This window comes from Cyprinus carpio, chromosome A9 (assembly GCF_018340385.1).
Source record: "Cyprinus carpio isolate SPL01 chromosome A9, ASM1834038v1, whole genome shotgun sequence".
NCBI lineage: Eukaryota > Metazoa > Chordata > Actinopteri > Cypriniformes > Cyprinidae > Cyprinus > Cyprinus carpio.
This window is the reverse complement of record NC_056580.1, coordinates 30,806,439-30,827,095: the sequence shown is the minus strand read 5'-3', so window position 1 is coordinate 30,827,095 and position 20,657 is coordinate 30,806,439. Positions and strand designations below refer to the sequence as shown.

General features: G+C 32.6%; 1 long non-coding RNA gene across 1 annotated transcript in view; it reads right to left on the bottom strand.

Annotated features, from left to right (window-relative positions):
• Nucleotides 1-2,987: 2,987 nt before the first annotated feature.
• Nucleotides 2,988-20,657, bottom strand: part of LOC122146182 — a 59,224-nt gene continuing 41,554 nt past the window's right edge. The window contains exon 3 of the long non-coding RNA XR_006160879.1: nucleotides 2,988-3,081. This is a non-coding gene — a long non-coding RNA (uncharacterized LOC122146182). The remainder of the gene's footprint in view (nucleotides 3,082-20,657) is intronic.

The following is a 20,657-nucleotide window of genomic DNA, read 5'->3' as shown; positions in this document are numbered from 1 at the left end:
TAAAAAACTACACAAAAATAAGAAATTGTTGCCTTGGCAACTAGCTGAAGTGATTTATTTATTTTATTGCAGTATATGGTTTTAACTTTAGTTAAATGTATAATAACAACCCTCGTTTATTATGTGTTGTGTGTGATCTTATAACGGGAATGATTATGTCTCATCCTTCGCTTTAACGCCCGGATTGCGGATCTATGGTTGATAGTAGCGCGATGTGGAAACGTGTGCCGTCGATATCTGAGGACACTATATTTCCTGCTCACATGATGCTCTGCAAGAGAGAGACACAAATAAGCCATTATTCACTTTGAAAACCTGCTCTTCCACTGCAGCATATACTAACAAAAGAGCAGAAATGAAACAATATTTCAAGACTGGCTCTTCATTTCCAGGACATAAACAACTTATAACAATATTATCTGTCAGTTTTCAAGTTTGTGTAATTAAAATTGGTGGATAAACGAGACCGAATCAAAGTCATCAAAGGCCATTTTAGAGTTCATTCTGTAAGTCGTTCTTGAGATCCCCGGACACCTGCTCTCATGAGCGAGTCCAAACCAGCTGCATATGTGGAGCATAAAACTATGCCTTCAAGCATGTCCAACAGTGGCAGAGATTTTATAATCAGCAGTGAACCGTTCAAGCTTTCGTTAGATCAACCACATGAAGCACAAATAGCCGATCACAGATTGTTTAGGAGGTCAATTGCTGTGAGAACAATTAAGAGTCCTTTAAAGGAATAGTTCACAACGCAAAAAATGAAAATGGGGGAAAGAAAATGTGCTCATCCCCTTTTCATCCGAGATTAGGAATCAGTTTGGTGTTTCTTCATCATGTTTTGGAGAAATGTGTAACATTGCATCAGTGCCTCATCAATGGATGCTCTGCAGTGAATGGAATTGGGGCCGACCAGAATGAAGTCCAAACAGCTGATAAAAACATCACAATCATAATTCCACAAGTAATCCACCAGACACTCCCCCAGTCCCCTCGGGATCCAGTGAACATCTGGAGAAGACAAAAAGATTGGAAACAAATCCAGCTTGAAGGACGGCTTTTTAACTCAAAATAAAACATAGAGTCTATAATCCATAAGTAAACCACTTCCTGCAGTGAAAAAGTGTTCTGGTGTGAATCAGGAGAGAAATCTGCACAGATCAAGCACCGTTTAAACCCCCAGCCGTTAATTGCTGGACTGGAAGTTGGTATGTAATTAACTTGCGTGAGATTGAATTGTGATGTTTTTTGTTATCAGCCGTTTGGACTCCCTCATTCTGACGGCAAACCATTCACTTTCCCATTGGTGAGACACACTGACGCAATGCTACATTTTCTTCCAAACCTGATGAAGAAACAAGCCTCATCCTAAATCCCGGATGACCTGAAGGTGAGCACATTTTTTTTTTATTTCCTGAGTGAACTATTCCCCTTAATAAACAATAAAAAATTTATTAAATGTGGGGGATTGCAAAAATCATTATAAGGTCACTGTCCTTATATGCATGAAAAAAAGAAGTACAATTGCAAAAGACCCAAAAACTGGTTTAAATTGAAGCTGATCAATAGCATATCAAAAGAATGTGTCAGACAATGCATTTGTATTTTATTTGACCTCAAACTCCAGTCCAAACCTCCTAAACTCAAGTTTTAAAGCTTAGGGTTTATGGAGAGAATGTTGGTGCGCCATGCAAACCATAATGACCGGCAGTAAAAGATAAAAGCAGCACCTGGGCAGTCAAAAGCATCTGAAACTCATTGACAGCACTAGACACATGAGCTTACAGACTTTAAACTTTACTGAATTTCCTCAAATCAGCCAGCTTTAGGCAGAGCGGCCTAGTATTTTTTTGTTTATACAACAAACATGTGGATGGAGATTTTATACTGATCAAGCTTTTAAAAAATGTCAAAATGGCCCAAAAATGACAGCATTACACATCACCTACCCACTTTATTGTTTGAGGGATCTGTTTTTCCCATGCATGTAAAAACATCACAGCCCAGTTGTTCAAAAGAACATTTGATCCGATTTCTCTGCTTTCAATTGGGATAAGATAAGCAAAAATAGGTTGTTCAAAAGAAAACAAAAAGAATTATGAAGTTTGATGAGATCATGCAATTCAGTCTTGGTTTTTATCGGATCAAGCCTTCAGCATGTGGTTCAAAAGGTTTGGGGAGACATTTGATCTATAAATAATTAAAAATAAATATATCAGGATTATGCTGATCCATTTATTTATTTATTTAGCTTATACACATTATATCAAACTGTATACAGTAGATAAAGTAAGAAGAAGAAGGCCTTTTAGGTAAAGAAAAAAAGATTTTTGTCTATATAAATCCCTCAACATATCAACAGCAATAGTAAAAATATTTATTTAATGTCTAGGCTGTACGTATTAATTATGATGACATGTAACAGAGCTGAACCAGTCAAAGTCCTTTCTGCATGAACACCAACAAGGCCAGTAGTTTACAATAATTAAGATTTTCAGTGTTTTTGAAGTCTTTCTGCTCCACAAAGGTTAACATTTACTAGACACAAAAATACAGTAAAAAGTCTGAAATGTTATTAAAAATATAAAACAACTGTTTTCTCACCTTTTAGAATATCTGTTTAACATGTGATTTATTTCTGTGATGCGCGGCTATTTATACTGTTAAGTGTTCGCCGTCTGGAAAGTCATTTAAAAAGACACTGAAATGGAAAATAATGTTTTTGTGTGTTTTCTGTTACATAAAACACTTAAAATTCAGGCATAATCTGGAACAGAAATTGCATTTTGAAAAACTTGCACGAGAATCACCTGATCCTGATAATCCAAAACCTTATGCAATTCCAAAATGAGGCACTTTTGAACATCTGGGCCCCGATACATTCAAATAGAACAAATCTATATAAACGGCAATATTTTTTTTATGCACTCTATTTGTTTAGTAAGTCATCAATGCTGCGAGTCCTGAACATCATCTCGTGTCGACAGACGCTCAGTGTTGGCTGGCCTAGTTTTAAGAGCTGCCGCTCCCCTCGACGAAACAATAGCCTTCTGAGAAGTTCAGCCGGTTCAGGCAATAATCAAACTGTAGAAGAATCAAACAGTCTTGATCTTTGTAAACAGAAAGAGTTCTGAATATACTGTAACTTTCAGGAGCAAAACACAATGCCGTAAGAGGAACAGTCATATAAAACTAATTTATTCCTCTTTTTGGTGCACAAAACATTCATTGCATAAAATTATTTGTATAACAATTTACCTTATGCATCATATGCATTAATTCTGCTTTGTAATGCACATAATTATGCAACATATAATCTTATGAATAACTGCATAGTTAGAATATCTACTCTTTATTACACCTTAAGAAAATAAAATGCATTAAAACACAATAAACAAACAAATTCAGATGTAACATGAAATCTGTAAGTATTATAATGCATTTTAACTTTATTTACAATTACTTATGAAAAGATATAATGCATTATAACGGGAATTATGGATAGCCTTATAATGCATTATACATAAAGTCTTCAAGTATATTGTTACCAGTGATTTTTCAGTCTATTTTGTCTACATTTACTGGAGAAGCAAAATGACTTAATGTTAATTAATCTTGAGTATAAAAGATCACATTTAAATTAGGTTTTGATTAAAACAAGAACAAAATATCTGCCAATGAGGTCAGAAAAATAAATGTAATCCAAAGGAAAAACAAGATTATTTTTTTTAACCCACTGGCAAATATATATATATATCTTTTTCTTGTATTAGGCAGAAACTCACTTAATTTTAATACATTTTTCAGAAAACAAGACTCAATATCATAAGTTAGTTTGCTTGTCCAGTAAATGTATCTTGATTCAGGAATGTTTAGATATTTTTACTGGAAACAACAAATAAACTGATAAGAAAATCTTTTTTATTTTTATAAGGGAAACACAGGAGGAGAAATGCTTGTGCAAGCCTTATTCACCAGGTCGGAGCGTGTACCACAGGTGTTGCTAGTCAACGTTCACACCCCTCTTTCCCGACGGGTCCACCTCGTAGGAGGTCCCAAGATCCCCCCACCCAAGGACCAGAACACCAACGACAAGAGAATTTAGGGGTAATATTAAAAAAAACAACTTTATTATTAAATTTAAAAACAAACTGTAATTCTAGAAAGGAGAACAAGGGTAATCTAAAACTTTGATTTTCCGTCCTCTTGACGGAGGTGTACTTGATGGGCCTGAGAACTCTGGAGTCCTGATTTGTACGTAATCACCAGGGAAGGGGGGGGGCAAGGGCTACCCCCCTTTCCGCGAGTCCTTTCCCATAACTTCCACCCAGTCCTCCCGACTAATCCTAATTCCTTCCTGTAACTGGCTTGATTTTGTCCCCCCGTGGCGGACCCTTCCTTCCCGCCTGAAGGCAAACAAGAACACGCACGCATGATAAATGGGTTAAAACGAAGGAACTACTACCTGGTTCCGTAGCGGAGAGGGGGTTCTTTGCTCGGGGGGTGAGGGAAACTTCACCACGGCGGAACAGCTCCCTACCACTTTAGACACACTCCCTAAAACCGTCCTAGGTAATATCGAGTTACCACCCCAAATCCAATCCCTGAGGGCACGACAGGAAAGGAACAAAACGGTAAGGATATAGCAAGTAACTGGCCATGCCCCGTGGATGTCCACCGGGATATATCAGAATCGAGTAAACTTCTTTACTCTATCACAGATGATATATGAGCAAGGTGACGACTCTTCGCACTACTTACTGAGCCGGGTTCCATAGCAATGGCTTTTAACTCTAAAGCGCGGGCGGTAAGTATTCAACAAGTAAGCTGTCCTCTCACACTAGGTGCTGTACAGGCGTAGCAAGGTCCGTAGCTGTTTAGCTCGGACAAACATAGTAAGCCAATCCAATTACTCCAGTCTTCGTGAATACTGAATCTTCTCCCGCCTCTCTTTCTCATCCAGATAAGACAACAATCTAAGCAATCCATGTACTCGCAGTCTTCGTAATACTGATCTTCACACCGCTCTCTTTCTCTCCCCGCTTCGTGCAGACGCCCAGAGATGTCGTCGTTGTTCCACAATGTCACTATTTCCCGACGGCACCTTCGTACAACAGACACGAGTGAGTACGACTTCCTTTCCATAAACTTCACTTTGGCAAACCAAGGGTTCCAGTGGCCGTTTTCAATCCTCCAATTCGCTTAGCGACTCCACAATTACTCTCATCTGCTTCGCCCTACTCCAGCGCCCAAAAACACTCCGTCTCACTCGTGGCGTTCCTTGGGAGGCAAACACACAACACGCCTTCCTGTATCCTCGATGCCCTCTTTATACTCACGAACTGCCCTGTCTGCAATCGCCACATCATTGGACACACACCTGCTGCAGATTTCCCTTGATATTTGAGGCGTTCGGGGTTTCCGGAAGTGACAAAGGGCTTGACACATTTTCCGGTCCCGGGCGGAACTTCTCCTCTCACTTTTTGGTTCCGCCCTCAAAGTCACTTTGTGACATTTTACATCTGTCAGTGTATGTGAATTCTCTCATAATGCAGCAAAGATGATGTGAGATCATGCATTCGAATGTAATCCTAAAAGACGACATGCTGTTTAATGCTGATGCCTGGGTCTTGACTAACGGTCCTATGAAGTAAAGCAATGCAACATACAATATAATCAGTATAAAATCATTATTTACTTTATTTTGTCATACACCAAAAAACAACAACAAAAGCAATACATTTCTCCTCCGCTCTAGCTTGTTTTCTACCTCTAGCATTCTATTATAATATTTTTTCTGGATTATGGTTTTTTTTTGATCCATGTAAATTTTTCTGTACTTTGTTTTAAAGGTAAAATTATTTTTTTAGTACTCAAAAAGCATGTATAATGAATTTAAATGATGAAACTTATACAGTTTAAAAGAAATGTATTAAAAGTTCAACAAAAAATACATTTTAGAGCCACATTAAATTTTTTTTTATTTTTTTGCAAATACAATGTTTTTTTTGTGTGCACTTGATTTTTTTTCAGGATTCCATCTTAACAGAGTTTAATTAAATGTAAATTATTTAAATTAAAACGAATAAAAATTTAATTGTAATCAACAAAACGAATTTCTAATCAACTGAATTCATAAAAACAACTTAATTTATTATTATTATTTATTTTTGCACATCACAGAAATCATAGGGCCCTTAACATGGCATTATGGATATCGTTGGCCGTGATGAGCTGCTTACGCTCCTTTATTGTAAGTCATTTTGGATAAAAGGATCTGCTGAATGCACACATGTAAAATGCATAAACATAAATGAGTTTGACAGACATTTCGTGAGATTCTGAGGGGTTTTTGGTCCATTATTACAGAATTAATCTCTAGAGTTGGGGTACTTGGACTCTCAGAAGGCCTAAATCCTCATTTCAGGAACTAATGGAATCTCATCATAACTAACACAAACAGTCCTCACCGGGAATCAAAACAGGTTTGATTTAGAAACATTTTACTGCCATCCCTGTTGAGCAGGTGATGGATAAACCTTAAAAACGGAGAGGCAAACATTCATAGAGCGCGCAGACTAAATGAGGGGGATTTTGAGAAGCTGGCAGTGAGGACAGACTCTGAAATGACAGATAAATATTTACACGGCTTCTGCAGTAGATGTGTCTGAGTCTAGAGGAATGTCTGAGTGTCAGAGCCAAAGACAGAGACCCGAGACACAAAACGCTCGTCAGCTACACAACACGCTTTAATAAGCCAAGAGCTCACACTAATCAATCACCCACCACTGGATTTCTGAAAGGTCTGTGTTTCTTAAACTATTAATCTAACACATTTCTTTCTTTTTTTTACCTGTTATATTAAGAGTAGAAACTTTCTCCCATGCACTTCACCATTCAAATGCCTTTTTGTGTTTTTGGATTTTATTGTTTAATGTATAAAAACATTTGATTGTAATTTTATCCATAGTGCATAAATTAAATATTACATCTACAGTAAAAATGTATTTCGAATGACTAAATTGCAATTTTTTCATTACAAAAGTGCAATTAGATATACATTTAAATACCTGAGGATTTACATTAAAATGTATTTTAGTTTAACATAAATGCTTATCAGTACATTAACCATATTTCAAAGGCAAAACAGATATAATTATGAAATTAATTTCTAATAATTAAGTCAAAAGTTCTACTAACTGCATTTAATTTTAATTTAAAGTATAATGCATTTTCATTTATTTTATTTTATTGCTTTGAATCGGTCCCAAATCTTTGTGTGCATTTAAGACGTAATATGAGCCTTCAAAAGACATAAGCAGGGCTCCAGACTGCGACCAAATAAAATCACTATTATAAAATATCAAATCAAGAAAATCAGATTTTGTCCAAGAAATCAGATTTTGTCAGAATTATACACTTTTTTTGTGTATGAAGTAAGAAAAGTCCTAAACTTTTCTTCAATTTGCTACTAAATCGCTGAAGTTGGTCAGTATCATATGCTAGAAGAATAATGGAAAATTTAATAAGATTTAATTCTTCTGTATATAAAAAGCAGATTTTGCACATTTTACTGTTGTTAATAAAAGTAAATTTTGTATGCATTTTAACTCAAGCTTAGTGCTTTATTGTCAAATCTGTATAAACAATAAACAAAAGAAAAATAAACAAGAAACGAACATGAAATATTAATAGTAACTGCACTTATTAATGCAAAACAATAGTAAATCGAGAACTTAGTGGCGCTGGTGCCACTGCTCTCAAATGTTAGTCTGGAGCCCCGATAAGCCATTTTATTCCAAAATATATGAAATGTAATTTCCACCACACACACAATAAATGGTGATTTTGAATAATGCTCACTAATGGTTCTGATTAAAGAAACTCTGTTAAAGAGAAGCTCAACATCTAGAAAGTCCACAGAGGTTTATAAGTCGATGTGGTTTATAACCCAATTGGCAACAGAAAACAAAACCGCTTCATTCTTTAATTGGGACTTAATGGGAAGCAGCTGCAAGAAAGCAATGGAATCTCAAACCTTTCATACCTTTGACAACAGAAAATTGCAAAATAGTATCAGGATGTGAGGCCTGACAGATAATGAACACATGGTGTTAATTAACTATCAGTGCGGAGGTGATTATCATTAATCATCAGACCTTGAACTTGAACTCGCGGAGCGGAGCGGAAACAGAGGAGCACTGGGCTTTATCATGACACGCTTTATACGATTCAGTTACAACACAAATAAACATACAAGGAGCAACAGTGTGACGTAATAGAGTTCCTCTATCAAGAGATGAAAAGGGAATCTAATTTATTGATTTAATTAAACCTTTTTGAGTTGCAAACCATTATTTTGATGAGTTCTGTTTGACATAATAATGTTGTGTGTAAATTAAATTATTATTTTCTAAAAAAAAAAAAAAATTAAATAATGGACTAATTAACCTAAATATTTGTTTATGCCACTTAATGTAGTTTGTTGGTTGAACACAATTTCCTTAGAACTAAAAAAAAAAAAAAAAAAAAAAAGTGTATATGCAGCACAATTTAATTATGGCAAATATGATCAATTCATATTTTTTTTAATAACCTTCATCACTGTGATTGATTGGCAATAAGCTTTAGTTATTTATATTTTAGTTTATTCATAATATTTTACTATGGTGTGTTTCATCTCAATAAGTAATTAACAGAAACAAACGTCAAAAATAATTCGGTTCCAGTATTTTCATTTAAATGCTCTTGTATTATACTTCAAATCGTATATATATATATATATATATATATATATATATATTATATATATATATAGAATATATATATATATATATATATATATATATATATATATATATATATATTTAAAAACTGTTCTTGCAGATAATATAATGCTACTGAAATAAAAGTGTACCTAGAGTACGTTTCTTAACACACTTAAGTGCACTTTGTAAAGTCAGATTAAAAGTTGTAAAGTACATTTTTCATGATTTATTGTGCTTTAATTTGTTGACTAACATACTAAAGCACACGTAAAATACTTGATTCCAATTTAAACTTTAGTGTGTTATTCAATATTACATCGACAGTAAATACATTTTAAATGTACTAAATTGCAACTTAATTACAAATGTGCAACTACAAATATATTTAATTACATTTAAAATAAAATATATTCAAATATATTATCAAAATAAACGACATACAAGATTCAAGAGAAATGACATAAAAGTAGGTTTAATTAATAATAAATTCTTGTCAGTACATCTGGCAGTACACTTTAATCATATCTCAAAGTAATTATGAAATTATGTATAAAAATGTACTCAAGTCGGTCAAAAAAAGCATTCAACTAGAAGTTCAACTAACTGCATTTGATATCAATTTAAACTACAATGCATTTTCATTTAATTGAAAATGACATGCAGTTAAGTGTCTGAAAACATTGCATTGAGTTCACACTAATTTTCATGAAAAATAAAATAAATAAGCTTTTTTTTCATAAGGGAGATCAGATTGAGCACAGGGGAACCAAAGCCTGAAACTAATGAACGCTGGCATCAGAAGGGGGTTTGACGACCTTCACAAGGTCAAAACACGGCATAACTGACTCCACATGGCCACCAGCGGCCTCCATGAAGCCCTGCCACTGCTGCTGAGTGAAGCTCAGATCCCACGAGAGCATGAGAACATCACTGGATTACTAACCAGGAATACAGCGAAACCAGAGGAAATGTCAACGCACAACACACAAGAAACACATCCCCAGTGTGTGCTTCTCAAGTGTGCAGTTGCTTTAGGGTCTTATTACATGCACCACACGCGCAGATTGAAACAAGAGCAAGAACTGCAGTAAGTGCAAACTTTTGCAATGAGGAAAATGTGATCAGCTAAACTGTAACAGTGATAGAGACCATCTCAAATGCATTTCTTAACAAAACAGACCGCATTTAAAGTTAAATGGTAACACTTTACAATAAGGTCTCATTAGTTGTGCTTTATCAAACATTAAAGGAATCATTTAACCAAAAATGTGTTCACCTTTTCAGATTAGGATGAGTTTGTTTCTTCGTCGGATTTGTAGAAATGTAGCATTGCATCAGTTTCTCAGCAATGGATTCACTGCAGAGCATTCATTGCTGAGCATAAACTCATATAGGTTTGGATTAAATTGAAGGTGAGTAAATGATGACAGAATTTAAATTTTTTGGTGAATAATCCATTTAAACGGATTCTACTATGTTTAAATTCATGCCACAGATTTCCCTGCTGAGCTATAAGGTGTTTATCTGTTATTATAAATGTGAGTATTTGTGTTACCAGGAAGGAAGTGTGTCTGTGTGTCTGTTCTTCACACACTTTCAGTCCTGTTGGTGTTTTTGGCCCGTGTTTGCTTTGCTGGTTTGTGTTCACTGTGCAGCCCCAGGTTACTGTCAGGATCTGACAGAGACTTAAAGAGCAGAAATTAAGACATAAATGGACATGAGGGTGTCTGTATTATTTTCACAGGCAGTGAATAGCAGTGTGTGGGTGCAGTTATAAAGAGAAAAGACTTCCATCTGCACTAATAATCACAGAAAGGATCCACAAACTCTTAGATGAAGAGCACATGAAGTCTCATAACAAGGAAAATACTCATACTGTCAAGAAACAATGCACTTTTACTTTTTTTCACTTTATCAACGGAGATCAGTTCCCACATCAAAGTGTTCCTGCATGAAGCAATGAAACCAGAGACTCTTCCGTCAATGAAATCTGATCACAAGCGCTCAGGAGACACACGGCACCTTAAATGAACTTTTATTGTGTTTTTTGTGTGTGTGTGTGTGTGTGTGTGTGTGTGTGTGTGTGTGTGTGTGTGTGTGTGTGTGTGTGTGTGTGAGTGTGTCTGTGTGCGCATGTCACACTCAGTCCTGAGACTCAATGTAGAACTATCTCTGTGTTTTGGGTGTGAGTTTTTTTTGGGTTGGATTTTTGTAAGGGTTTATTTGTGAATATTTTGTTTGTTAATCTAGTGAAAGCTGGAAGAGGTGTGTCATGAAGAACCTGTGTTAAAAGAGTAGAGCCATGATGTCATGAGTCACATATGACAAATTACACACATACGATTTCAAGCAGACTACACAAACTAATATGATCTCAACTGAACAGAAACACAAAGACCAGAAGAAGAGATGTGGGTCTGATATGGATCAGTAGAGAAGCCTGTCTATGCTCTCTCTGTGCTGAAAACATGCTCACCCTCAGTTCATCCAAGATGTGAACGAGTTTGTTTCTTCATCAGGTTTGTAGAAATGTAGCACTGCATCAGTGTCTCAGCAATGGATGCTCTGCAGTGAATGGGTGCCGTCAGAATGAGAGTCCAAACAGCTGATAAAAACATCACAAATAATCCACAAGTAATCCACAGCACTCCAGTCCATCAGTTAACATCTGGAGAAGACAGAAGATGAAACACATCCAGCATTAAGATGTTTTTAACTCAAATACATAGAGTCTATAATCCATAATAACACTTCCTCCAGTGAAAAAGTGTTCTGGTGTGAATCAGGAGAGAAATCTGCACAGATCAAGCAGCGTTTAAACAGCTCTAAACAAATATGTGTCTGGATTTTGATTCGATTTGTTTTGGCCAATCACTGGATTATGGACTTGTATTTTAGCACCGGTTTTGGTCCTGCTGGTCAAGTGTCAAGCGCTGGTTCTTTGTGAACTCAGGTGTCTCTGTGCTCTGCATCGCTCCACAATGACACACAACGTCTGAATGGTGAAAGCAGAGCTGGTTTGGCTCATTTTCATCACCCATTGACCACACCAGGTCCTGGCACACTAACGAAAACCCTGAAAAAAACCATCAGAGCTGAGGGGACGGATGCGTCCCAGACTTTAAACCCACAGATAAGACTGAAGAGTGAAGACAAGCCCTGCTGTCTGACACTAATAATCAGAAAGAATAAAAGAATAATTTGTCCAAAAATGAAAAAAAGAAGAAAATTCTGTCATCACCCTTCATGTTCCATTCAAAAAACAGATGTTTTGGACGACTTTCGAATGTATTTTCACGACTTTCTTATGTGGAACACGAAAGTGAAAAAAATTCTGTCAAGCGAATAAAAAATAAAAAATAAAAATCAACAAAGATACATTAAACATATAATAGTAGTCTGTATGACCTGTGCTATGTATTTCAAGTCTTGTGAAGTCATGAAATCAAACATGGTGCCTTTAGAAGCATTACATCATGATTGAATTTTAATTAATTAATTACATAGAAAATGCCATGTTATTAATAATAATAATAGGATGATAATTTTAATTAAATAATAATAATCATCATTAAATGTTATTAATATTATATTATATTGTTCATGATTACTATTAATACTAATAAGAAAATATAATTACAATGATATAATTAATAATAATAATATTATATACTAATAATAATTAGATTTTAAATTTGTATTTGATTGTTTTATTTATGATTTTGAAATTTATATTTCTATTATTTATCTGATACACTCAACTCAGCTTTTTAATATATTGTCTTATTATTAAATTAATAAGACAATAATTTTAATAATAATAATAATATTTGTATTATTTCAAATATTAAACAGCTTTTGATAGCTTTTGGATTAACAAGAAATAAATTAAAAAGAAAATGTTAATAATAATCATTATAATAATTGTATTATTAATATTATTTTAATCATTAATTAATAACATTTAGAAGAAAATACATTGTTATCATAAAAATATAATAATGTATTTTCTTCTATTATTATTATTATTATTATTTTTTATTATTGAAATATTCAACAGCTTTTTGAATTAATAAGAAAATAATTTTAATAACAATAATTTAAAATAATTGTATTATTATTATTATTATTATTAAAGAATAACATTACAAAGAAGGAAATACATGATTTTATATATATATATATATATATATATATATATATATATATATATATATATTAGATATATTATATATATATATATATATATATATATATATATATATATTCATATTTTGTATTATTTAAAATGCTCGACATGCAGCTTTTGCTTTTCAGAATGATCATTTTGGTGAACTATCCCTCTACGTATGAATCACAAACCCTTACGAACAATATATTCTGAAACACTCTGAACACAGCAGATTGATTCTATTGTCCTTTAATCTGCTGCTCGACTGTACTGCGGAATTCAATCTTGAATGTTTTATGATCATCAGAAACAATAGTTGACTCATGAGCTGTACTGCCAATGATGAATATGTTTTTTGTTTGTGTATTGCATTAGTTTGTTTCTGGCCCACATTGGTTTTTTTTAGAGGAGATATATGTGTGGGATTATTAAGAAAGAAGTTAGTTAATTAAACAGCTTCTTTGCTCATCGGCAGACATTTATTTCACTTTCTGTTAAAATAAATATGTGAATCTACAGACAATAAACACCATGCACGGCCCTGCAGTGTCATCCTCTTCAGACGTGAAGCGCTTTGGCTGAGCATCTGATCTGCTGCAGATATTAAGAGCCTAAACCTGGAGGTCCTGGACAAGCTTCAGCTGGAAACCTCACGAGACAGTCCTCGAGTAAAGCTCCAGAGCCGTTCAATGGCCAAAACATCCCCTCCACATAAACAACATTACATAACTTGAGCAAAAACTCTTCAGTTAAAGAGGAGCAGATATTTACAATGACAATCAAACCACTTGTGTCTTTATACAAACAAGCTCAGAGAATATTCAGGCCTAAATGTAAGATTTGTGTCTTTGAATCGCATAGAAATTGCCCATGCATTTGGATTACACATTTTTAATATAAACTTCAAACTTGCATGACTTGTCAGTGACGCAAAACGAAATAATGTTAGATTTATTTTGTTGTGTTTTTGTAATTTGTGTGTTTTTGATACACAATAGCCAGGTTTATATTTTTATTTTTAATAAATTAATTATTTCTTTCTAATTAATGAATGTATTTGATTTTTGTTTTGTTGTTCAGCCACATTTTTTTACTTTTTGAATGAATAAGTTTAATTGTTTTCACAATGAACAGATTTATGCTGATTCTAAGCCATTTGAATAAATGCATTTTGAATATGATTTTAAAAAAAGTAGATGCAAATAATTTTTGACAAATTTTGACTGATTTATGCACTACTGACAAATATGCATCACATGCATATTTATGCAAGTTTATTAGTTTTATATGCTATTAGTTTCAGTTCTTATAACGGAATTACTATAATAAAATTGTTATATTAATTTTTTATGCAATTTTGCTTGCCAGTTAATACAGCTTAAATTTAAGCCTAAATATATTTTTTAATATAATCAATAAAAAAAAAAAAAATAAAAAAAAAAACACCCCAGAGCAGCAGAACTGTACAGTAAACAACATCACCAGCATTAAAAGGCACACAGTTATGAAATCATTTTTTTCCAGGTGAAACCTTTTAAAAAATGTCCATCTACACACTTTCAAGTATCATTTAAAGAAGGACACTCTAATAAAATCTGTTCTACAATCATGGAAGACTTGTAAAAATCACACAAAGGTGATTTTTCTCTTTTCAATAAACATACACGTCTTAGTCTTGTGTGACCAGTTGTACATCTTGAATATACAGTCTGGTCATTTTTATTTAAAAAACAAAACAATGATTACATCTTTCATTCCTAACTAGATTCAATTTATAAAATGTGTTCCTTATACAACAATTAACATTCAGAAATATTATCAATTTAATTGCACTGACACTATCAAATGATACATTTTTAATTTATAAATTATTATTTTTTAATTGTGTTTTTTCTTTTTTTCTAATTTATGTAATAAATTAAATATTTGAATAAATTTTAACATTTTAATATTTTTTTAAATAATATTTAGTAATATTTTTTTTTTAATTTTTCTATTCTTTCCAAAACATTTTTTTTCTACTTTTTATTACTAAATATTATTTAAAAAATATTAAAATATTAATATTTATTAAAATATTTAATTTATTACATAAATTAGAAAAAAAGAAAAAACACAATAAAAAAATAATTTATAAATTAAAAATGTATCATTTGATAGTGTCAGTGCAATTAAATTGATAATATTTCTGAATGGTAATTGTTTTATTTTTTTTATTTAAATAACTACATATTTATTTATTTATAAAAGTACATAATTCATTTATAACTGGATCCATTTCATTTAATTTTTTATAGATACATTTCTTAAAAGACAATTAACATTCAGAAATATTACTAATTTAATTGCACTGACACTATCAGACGAGATGGTCTGAATTGGTTTGAATAATGACTCTATTGTCTTCTGTAGAGCTGCTTTACAGTCAATTAGTTTCATAACTGATGAGTCTGTATAATTGATTCTGTTATTTGCTGTTTATTATGAATGTATGAGGTGCATCTAAAATGAAATTAACTTCATATTCATCAGAGGAGCAATGAAAGACTTTCTTCTTAAGAATTATTTAAGTCTAATAATGTGAATATGGGAAGCTTTTAGAAGAGTTTCGTTCATATGATTTCTGCCGCCCTCGAGCTTCACAGATAATCGTGAGGCACTTTTGAAAATCGTTTCCACGTCCTAACGGCATGTTTACATGCGTTCAGCTGAGGAAGTGCTCTAAGAGCTTCAAGAGAAACAGACCAGGTGTCTAATGTGCTTTCAATTACAGCTCATATGTATTATTTTACTGATTATATTATGCGATGCTGTTCTGGTCCTCGGGTCACAGCCCACAAACCCAAAAACACTTGTTTCAATCCGTGCATTTTGATTTGTCTAAAATGTGTAAAATGCATTCTCTGCCAGCGCTGGTGATTCCTAACACAGTAGATGCACACAGAAGAAACTGTTATTGCTCAGGAGCCGCTTGTTTCAACAGAACAAGTGGATTTATGCTTTCCAGCTGTACGAAGCTGACATGTTACTGTTGTGCCGTCAACGACATCAAACATGCTGCGAAGAGAGACCCTTTTTAATTCAACACGAGTGCAAATGAGATCTGAGAGCGTCAAAGACTTCAGGAGAGGGTCGTCTACTGTCAAATTATGTTGAAAAACAGAAGCAAAATAGAAAAAGAAAGAAAGAAAATCATGAGTGATGCAGGATTATTATCATTATTATCATAACTGAAACAAAAACTGAAATAAATATTTAAAAGCAATCTTAAACTTTTCATTTTAGCTAGTTGCCAAGGACTAATTTTCTTTAAAGTTTACGTTTAAGTGCTAAATAACTAAAAATAAACGAAAATGTAATAAACTATAAATAAATATTTTAATAAAAATAATAAAAATGACAAAATAAAAACATTAAAATTACTAACAATAAAATTAAAATGAAATCATAAAATAAATTTAAATTAAAATAAATAAAGGGTCTGAAAAAAAAAACACTTTGAAATGACAGTGGGTAAAAAAAAAAAAAAAAAGCTTATAAAAACGGTATAATTATTTTGTATTTTATTATAATATCCCCAAAATTTTATATAATAATAATAAAAAAATTATTGAACAAAAATATATAAACTTATATTCCTGAAAAAAAAAAAAAAAATTACATCTCAAGGTACCAAGTGTGACCCGAGCATGAACGTTAGCCTTGTGGTGTCCACCTCGAGGTCATGTGACTGAAGACCTCTTGATCTTCAGGTGTGTGTCTGAAGAAGATTAAATCGTCTTGATTTGATGTCAGATTAAACTGTCGGATATTTATGTTGGCGAACATGCTGTGACTGTGAATCCATAAACTCTTTCTGACTCCTGAAGCCTTGAGCTGCATTCACTAAACTTGGCACAGATCTTCAGTCTGAGTGTGTTTTATCTGCTCTGATCAAAATCCCAGAGATTTCCATTGACTGTTTCTGACTTTAACTCCATCTGTCAAGCAGCTCAAACACACAAGAGACCGTTAACCTGCTTTAACCCACTACTGAACCTGTTCACAGAATTACACTAAATCCTTCAAACTTTAAGATTTTAAACTTTTTTGAAGCCAACATCAATGTTTTCATGACAAGTACTCCACTTCTACAATGTAAGAAAAAATAAGTAGAGAAACGGAAAATATCCTGGCAGAAAATTAAAACGCAGCCCTAAAAAATGATGCAATGTAATGCATCACTTTTCCTGTGAAAAGTCAAAATGGAAAATTCCTTTATAGTATGACAGATGGTACACCAGGATGTGATTTAGGCAATTAATCCAACATTATTTATCAAACTCACAGACATTTTACATTAGTGACATGACAGCATGTTAGTTAATCAGATCCCAGAGAATTCAAAGTTATTCTGAAGAATCAAGACTGTCAAGACCTCTACTGAACCAAAACAGTCATTAAAAGGCAAAGTTTGTTTTTCAGATCTCTAAGAAACTAGACACTAGAAGGCAAACACGGTAAATCCCTCTATTGAGGTCTTTGCAGGTCATAGAATCAGAAGTAAAAGTCTCATGTGAAAAACTCATGTGAAAGCATGTCCTCTTCTCTTGCTTTGTGTAAGTATTAACACTCTCGGCCTCATCACACAATCTGACCAGCAACAACAGAAGAGAACAGCAGAGGGAAAAAATCATTCAATTCTTACAATTAACAAATAGCTAAAAATTAAATTAAAAGTAAATTAAAAATTAAAATAAATAAATAAAACAAAATTTATTTAATGTATTTATTTAAAACAAATATTCAGTTTAATTACTTAGTTAAATCATTTTTAATGTAATTTATTTTATTTAGTCTATTTATTTAGTTACATAGTTTTTTTTTAATTTAGTTTTTTAGTCTATTTATTTTAGTTTTCTATTTTTCTAATTAATTCTATTTTTTAACATTTATTTTATTTAAATTATTTATTTATTAGATTTTTAGATTTTTCCATAATTTTCATGCTTTTCTAAATAATTCATTGATAATTTTATTTTAATGATTTATTTGTTTACTTGTCTTTTTTCTCATTTAAAATTATTTTAAGAATTTAGAATAATTAATGTTCATTATTAATTAATTAATTAACTAATATCATTTAATATTATATTTTACTAATAATTTAGAATTGTAATAATTACTTAATAAAGAGCCTCCCAGCACTGATTCAACTCATCCAATACCAGGCAGCACTATTAAACTATTTGTTCGTGTTATAGTCAGTCTTTGAAGGCAGGATAATACAAGCAAACCAATAATGTGCTTTAGAAAACTTGGACTAATGACATTTTCCCAAAGAATCTTAAACAAAGAGTCATTCACGACCGAACCGCTAACCGCTCTGAAGAGACTGAGAAGAAATACAAAGTGCATGACATGCATTCACAGAGCAGCTGCTTTCATCCGCAGCGACTCGAACACAATACAAGCCTCGCTGTATTTCCCTCAAGGTCCAAAATAGCACAAGAACATTTCAGCAAACACCTGGAGACTCAGTGCAGACGCGGGAAAGTATTTTGTGGAGCTGCAAACACCTCAACAATCTGCAGGACTAGAACCTGTGACTGCCGACCCAGTGTCCTTCTGCACGGATACAGTATCTGTGTCAACACAGCTGCTCACACACACACACACACACACACACACACACACACACACACACACACACACACACACACACACACACGCACGCACACAGAGACACTGCCAACTCAGGGCAGACACACTTTAGAACAAAAAAAATGTTACTAAACATGCAATATGTAACTTATTTGGAACCAGGGCCTCATTTATAAAAACACATGAAATGATCAGATTTACATACCTTAGATTCCATGTCAAAAGTGAGAAACACAATCAGGAAATTATAATGGCAGTAACTGAACGTGAATGTGTTATGTATACGCCATTGGGGGGGTTTACGAACATTTTGTGCTCCTCATATTCCAGTAATTAAAATACTCAAGCTTTGTATTAACATGTAAAAGAAAAACTGACAATCCCTTGTATGCATTAATATAAAGTATACATGCAAAATGAACAACTGCTTTAGTGATAATGAAGATTATTTCCTAATTACAAATAATTTTTCCTGAAATATAAAATAAAAAAAAATAGTAAAAAAAAAAACAATTTAAATAGTCAAAATATGCATTAATATTATTCAAATGCTGCCCAAACTGAGCAAGGGTGCTTGTTGTTATTTATTTCACTGACATTAATATATTACTTATATATGATTTCTAACAAAATACAAAATTTAAATAAAATAAAATATAAAATACAAATTTATATAAAATTTTATAAACTGCAACTACCAGGATGCATTAACCATTATTATACGTGTAGATGAGCAAATTATTTGTGAAATGATTACATGACTTAATTCATCAATTATATATGATTTCCCAAAAAATAAAAAAATAAAAAAATAAATAAACATTGTTCTAAATATACAATCACAATATGCAATTATATTATAGTGGTGCAAAGGCTTTGTGATAAAGTCAAGGAAATTTAATTCATTAACTACATGATTTCCCGAAAAATAATAAAATTAAAATACATGAATCAATAATCAAAATTCATATAAATTAATGAATGAATTGTGTTGAATTTATAACAGACATGCATTAGAATCTTTTTTTGTGCTATGGAGATTTTATAAAATCGGTTTGCTGTAGGGCTGAAATGAGAAAAAATAACATTAAACTATTTTTACATGACTTAATTCATCAATTATATATGTTTCCAAAAAAATAAAAAATCAACACATTACCATTATTATACGTGTAGATGAGCCACTTGTTTTGTGATGATTACATGCTGAATCATCCATTATATATGATTTTCCGCAAAAATAAAAATAATAAAAATTAACTAAACATTGTTATCAATATACAATCCATATGCAATTAGATTTATTATTTGTGCAAATGCTTTGTGATAAAGTCAGGGAAATTTCCTTCATAACGACATGATTTTCCCGCTGAAAATAAATACACACACATACAAAATAAAATAGTGAAATCAAATAATGCAAACTTGCATATAATTACTTAATGAATTTGTGTTGAATAATTTATAACAGACATGCATTTCGGAATCTTTTTTTGTGCATAATGGGATATTTTATAGCTCGTTTTGCTTGTAGGGCTGTCAAAATTGCTCAGAAAAACTTAAATATAGGAACATTTGTTAATTCCCTAAATTATTATAAATTATCAAATTATATTCCAATTTACAAGAGCATTATTGTCAATCTTTTGTCTTCTCTCCCTTAAGGCCACAAGAGGGCGCATTCGAACAAAACTATTATGTCACCGTTTCTTCAAAGTCTAATTAAATCATAAATTACCAACGACGATATCTTTGAAAAAAAGTGCATAACCTGATTTAAAAGAGTTGGTTTATAAACCATATTTAATTAATAAAGTTGCCTTATACAAATTAGAAACAAAACATCATCCATGCATGTACTGTCATGTATAGTTTTAATACAAAGGCCCGAAATCAATCACAAAGATACTGTTTCATTTAAAACATGAGATGCAGTGGATAACCTGGAAAACCCCGAGCCATAGAGTCTCACAAACATGTTCTTTTAAAAAGGTGAATCTTCCATTAAGTTATCTATTCCATACCCACAATGTTTTCACTAAACAAGCAAGCGTCTCTCCTGTGGTGAGACGTGAGTG